At 51.5% G+C, this 6,000-nt stretch overlaps 1 protein-coding gene across 4 annotated transcripts in view; it reads right to left on the bottom strand.

The window, feature by feature from the left end:
* Window positions 1-6,000, bottom strand: part of LOC140716429 (uncharacterized) — a 113,758-nt gene that overhangs the window by 5,581 nt on the left and 102,177 nt on the right. For 3 of the 4 annotated variants that reach the window (XM_073029157.1, XM_073029158.1, XM_073029159.1), the window contains one exon: window positions 4,214-4,371. The gene's annotated coding sequence lies outside the window, so the exon portion shown is untranslated. Of the gene's footprint in view, window positions 1-4,213; window positions 4,372-5,782; window positions 5,839-6,000 lie in introns of those variants that run through there. The other variant, XM_073029160.1, reaches the window with a different exon arrangement.

Raw genomic sequence — 6,000 nt, 5'->3', positions numbered from 1 at the left:
CAGATGTTGCCAGGACAAGACAACATGAGTTACAAGGAAAGATTGAAAGTTACAACTTCATTCCTCAGAATGTAGAAGACAAGTATTTCAGGCTGTACACTGTAGGGCTGGAAGATATTGAGTCATTGTGGATTGAGCTAAGGAATTGCAAGGGTAAGGAGACCCTGGTGTGAGTTATATACAGACCCACAAATACAGACCCCACTTGGAGTACTGTGCTCAGTTCTGGTCGCCTCATTACAGGAAGGATGTGGAAGCCATAGAAAGGGTGCAGAGGAGATTTACAAGGTGTTGCCTGGATTGGGGAGCATGGCTTATGAAAACAGGTTGAGTGAACTCAGCCTTTTCTCCTTGGAGCGACGGAGGATGAGAGGTGACCTGATAGAGGTGTATAAGATGATGAGAGGCATTGATCATGTGGATAGTCAGAGGCTTTTTCCCAGGGCTGAAATGGTTGCCACAAGAGGACACAGGTTTAAGGAGCTGAGGAGATGTCAAGGGTAAGTTTTTTACTCAGAGAGTGGTGAGTGCGTGGAATGGGCTGCCGGCAACGGTGGTGGAGGCGGATACGATAGGGCCTTTTAAGAGGCTTTTAGATAGGTACATGGAGCTTAGTAAAATAGAGGGCTGTGGGTAAAGCCTATTAATTTCTAAGGTGGGGACATGTTCGGCACAACTTTGTGGGAGCGGGCTCACGGACTCTCATGCGGAGCAGGATAACGGACTCGAACAGACTCTCACGTGGAGCGGGATAACGGACTCACACGCGGAGCGGGTTCACGGACTCTCACATGGAGCAGGATAACGGACTCGAACGGACTCTCACGCGGAGCGGGCTCACGGACCCACACATGGAGCAGGATAACGGACTCTCACGCGGAGCGGGCTCACGGACCCACACATGGAGCAGGATAACGGACTCGAACGGACTCTCACGCGGAGTGGGCTCACGGACTCACACGCGGAGCGGGCTCACGGACTCACACATGGAGCAGGATAACGGACTCGAACGGACTCTCACGCGGAGCGGGCTCACGGACTCACACATGGAGCAGGATAACGGACTCGAATGAACTCTCACGCAGAGCAGGCTCACGGACTCTCACATGGAGCAGGATAACGGACTCGAACGGACTCTCACGCGGAGCGGGATAACGGACTCACACGCGGAGCGGGCTCACGGACTCACACATGGAGCAGGATAACGGACTCGAACGGACTCTCACGCGGAGTGGGCTCACGGACTCTCACATGGAGCAGGATAATGGACTCGAACGGACTCTCACGCGGAGTGGGATAACGGACTCTCACGCGGAGCGGGCTCACGGACTCACACATGGAGCAGGATAACGGACTCGAACGGACTCTCACGCGGAGCGGGCTCAAGGACTCACGCATGGAGCAGGATAACGGACTCGAACGGACTCTCACGCGGAGCGGGCTCACAGACTCACACATGGAGCAGGATAACAGACTTGAACGGACTCTCACGCGGAGCGGGCTCACGGACCCACACATGGAGCAGGATAACGGACTCGAACGGACTCTCACGCGGAGCGGGCTCACGGACTCACACATGGAGCAGGATAACAGACTCGAACGGACTCTCACGCGGAGCGGGCTCACGGACTCTCACGTGGAGCGGGCTCACGGACTCTCCTGGGTTCTTACCCACCTCCTTACCCCACAGTCAAAGCTCAGAAGGGATTCCTGATGTGGATCAAAGAGTATTTTGAGAAAGGACGGTAAATAGTGAACTCCTTTCCATTTACCCAGTAGGTGAAGTCCCCTCCCCGATGCGATGGAAGTGTCCAACCGAAATGGTGGGAAACTGTTTCGTTTCCAACTGTCAACAACTAATACATGTAAAACTATTACTTGTGAAATATTTTATTTTTAATCATTTTACTTTATTCTCAAAATACAGCACGGAACAGACCTTCTGGCTCAACAACCCACCTATTTAACGCTTGCCTAATTACAGAACCATGGTTGTCAAAGTGTCAAAATGGTGTTGTGATGCATCTAGTGTGGTAGTGTAGTGTGGTAGTGTAGTGTGGGAGTGTAGTGTGGTAGTGTAGTGTGGGAGTGTAGTGTGGTAGTGTAGTGTGGGAGTGTAGTGAGGTAGTGTAGTGGGCATTGCTTGTCACTCTCACTTTCAGCTTCCACCGCTGGCTAGCAGTCTCGCGAAAAGGAGAGCTGAGTGTGTAAGTCTCCCCCTGCCAGTACACAGCCTTTCCAACAAGCCTCACGTAGTGTGCCTCCTTGCTTGCGACACACGGAAACTGAACTCCTTTCGGACTCAGGCCGGGGAGGGGGTCTGGCCCCCGCACATGTAGCACACAGGCCCACCAGCGTGTGGACACGCCCTGGTGCTTGTGAACCAGATACCCAGCTATGGGTCAATAGAACCACTGCCTTGTGGGCAGCCTCGGGAGAGACAAAGGCTACGGGAGTAAACCCAGACAGGAAATCCGGAGGGGAGTCCCTAAGGCGGCTGGACGTCATTGAACATCCTTCTGACAGCTCCTGCAGCCAAGCTGGTGCCATACGTATTGCTTCATAAGCTTTCCTTTGGACTACACTGGTGAGAGCGAGAGGGGGATCTTGATGACTGGGCATCTCAGGATCTCCATACCTTCCTTCCAGGCTTGTGATGATGATGATCATCACCCATTGTCCTTCGAGACAGATGGATGCCAACCAATTGCAGAACAGTTTGCAATGACCATGTAACCTACCAACTGATACATCTTTGGAATGTGAGAGGAAACCGATGTGTTCACGGGGATGAACGGGCAAACTCCCTGCGGACGATGTCGGGATTGAACTCTGACGCCCCGAGCTGTAGTAGCGTTACGCTAACCACTACACGACAGTGGCAACCCCCCAACCCCCACGCTCTATTTGCCCACTCTTTCAGCTCAGTTAACTGACCAATCCCTTTAAATTGCATTTGATGTCTACCTGCACAAGTACTGCTGCATCTTCAAGCCATCTAGATGATACGGCTGTTCCCACAGCTCCTGCCTGACCGCTCTCACGGGGTGTGTGTGTGTGTGTGTGTGTGTGTGTGTGCGTGTGCGTGTGTGCGTGTGTGTGTGTCTGTGTGTGAGTGTGTGTGTCTGTGTGTGTGTGTGTGAGTGTGTGTGAGTGTGTGTGTGTGTGTGTGTGTGTGAGTGTCTGTGTGTGAGTGTGTGTGTGTCTGTGTGTGAGTGTGTGTGTGTGTGTCTGTGTGTGAGTGTGTGTGTGTGTGTCTGTGTGTGTCTGTGTGTGTGTGTGTCTGTGTGTGTGTGTCTGTGTGTGTCTGTGTGTGTGTGTGAGTGTGTGTGTGTGTGTGTGTGTCTGTGTGTGTGTGTCTGTGTGTGTGTGTGTGAGTGTGTGTGTGTGTGTGTCTGTGTGTGTGTGTGTGTCTGTGTGTGTGTGTGAGTGTGTGTGTGTGTGTGAGTGTGTGTGTGTGTGTGTCTGTGTGTGTGTGTGTGTGTGTGAGTGTGTGTGTGTGTGTGTGTGTGTGTGTGTCTGTGTGTGTGTGTGTGTCTGTGTGTGTGTCTCTCTCTCTCTCTCTCTCTCTCACTGTTGAAACGTTTCCCAGAGTCTGCAAAGACAACCATTACTGACACACAGAGGAGCAACGCACACAGTGCTGGAGGAACTCGGGTCAGGCAGCATCTATGGAGGGAAATGGCCAGTCAATATTTTGGGACAAGGGCCTTCCTCTGGATTCAAGAGTGATCCCAGGTGCTGCCTGACCCCCAGACAAACATTTCTCCCACCTCACTTGAATGAGAGTCGACACAATAATTGACTGAGGTTCCGCTCTGTGAAAGGATGAGGAACCTGCCGAGGACATTGCAAACTTCAAGTAGGGGTGCAGGTTGGGGCGGAAGCAGGAGAGGTACTTGGGGTACATAAACTTATCAAGATTCAAAGCATGGCACACAGGAAGGACCGAATTACCCAAGCACAAGAGTCAAAAACAGCGATAGTTAATTCAAAGGGGATGAAGACAACTGGTTGATTGGCCCTGCATCCTACATACTCATTCCCTCCCCCGACCTATCGCTGGAAATTGGAACAACAGTTATCTGTAACAACACCTTGAACTCGAGCACCAGCACCTGCACATTCCTCTTCAGGTCACAGACCCTCTTAATTTAGATATATTCTGAAACTCACTGCCTGGAGTGACCAGCAATGCAATAAAATTCTTTACCGTTAAACTGTGCTTGAATGTGCAGGAGAAGGACCCAATGTCCAGTAATGGGATGGAGATGATCACAACTTTCCCAAGTGAAACAGACACAATGGGCTCAACGATCTCCTTCCGGGTCACAGATCTTCTGGTTTAAGACATCTTCCTCTTCTGAAATGCTGTGAAAGAAATTTACACAAGGCATCAGGACACAAAAATCTAGTTCTGGCAACTGTCATTTCCACCATCAGCTGTAACTTAGTTGGCCACACTTTTCATTTGACTCAGTGTCGAGGCCTTAAATTTCAGGTACAAACTTGAGCACAAACATACAGACTGATGCTCCAGTGTTGATAGGAAGCCGAACAGCTCTAGAGCCGATTTTACCCAATTGAGCACCCTGGGTCAGGTTCAGCTCTAAGTGAATTGAAAAAAAGGCTACTTACAGGTCTTGTTTCTAGTCAGTCCAGTTTAACCTTTTACAGTTTGTCAACAGGTAATTAGTCATTATATGGGTAATTTCTCCCAGTTGGAACTGACAGAACCTATCAAGTACTTGGTTGATTTTGGAAAAATTGGCAGGGAGACCTAAGGAGATACAGGAGGCAGATGTTTGACTTCGGACTTGGAAGGAGTAAAAGGAAAATTTCCTAAGAGCTTAGCATGGGGCTAATTTTTTAAAAAAAATCTGATGGAGTCCACTCATGTTCAGTCAGACGGGTACATTCTGGGAATTTGATCAAGAACATGGTTGAATCGTTATCTTACATTGTGATGGTCAGATCCTCCCATTTATTTGGATTCAGACCATCCGCATCAGGTCTCAATTTCTATTTCAAATAAAGCACACTGATCTATTGGAAGTTACCACCTTTGTTAAAGGTTTTTAAACTAAGTCTCCGCTCTTCCAGTTTTTCAGCTAGACACCACAATACCAGCTATATGCGTTTTGGCATCCCTGGTCAATATTTATCCGTGGTCAACATAAAAGAAAGGGATTTTTTTGTAACAGAAATAAACAACATAACAGCATCTTGTGTGTCTTGCAAAAGATATATTGATTGTTGTGAATGCTTATTTTATGCAAGATTAATATGTGTAGATGTACTTGCAACAGTTCCTGCGTTGCTATGGTACCCAGAATCAAAAGCAATCCACCGGCACCCCGAACAAACCAGATTGACGCCAGACACATTTCTGGCTGCATGGTGTCTGTGTTGCACCATAAGTCGTCCGGCCACAGAAAGTGCCCTATTGGCGTAAGCGCTGGAAACCGGAAAGGCGGCCGCTCGAGCATGCGCAGTGCGGGCTGCGGAGGAGGGACGGGATCGGAACAAAGCGGCCGAAGGTCCCGACTCGGGCTGTCAGAAAGAGTGCGGAGCTCGGCGGGAGCACGGGGTGGAACCCCGCACCGCGGGTTTAAGTCAGGCTGGGGCCGGGGCCGGGGCCAGGCCCGAGGAGCGGCCCTCGGCCGATGAGGATCATCGGTCCGGGCCCCAGAGAGAGCGGCGGCCCGCCGCGCTGGGACAGACCCCGTCCCCTCTTCCCCTCCGGCCGCACTCCCTCCCCGGGCATCTCCCCCGCTCTCACCGTCAGCCAGTCTGGTAGCCAACCGGGCCCAGGGTGCTGTGCGACCGGTATGGCGCATGCGTGCTGTGGGGACCCAAACGGGGGGTTGTGGGTAGGGGGGCTGCGGCTGCTGGCCCGGCGCCGACCCCCGGGCAGCCACCGGCACAGCGGGAGGGTCCCCACATACCCCCGCCTCCGCAGCAATACGACAATCACTCCAAATGCTGGCGGTGGGACTC

Source organism: Hemitrygon akajei, chromosome 25 (assembly GCF_048418815.1).
Source record: "Hemitrygon akajei chromosome 25, sHemAka1.3, whole genome shotgun sequence".
Classification (NCBI taxonomy): domain Eukaryota; kingdom Metazoa; phylum Chordata; class Chondrichthyes; order Myliobatiformes; family Dasyatidae; genus Hemitrygon; species Hemitrygon akajei.
This window is presented reverse-complemented; position numbering and strand designations above follow the sequence as displayed.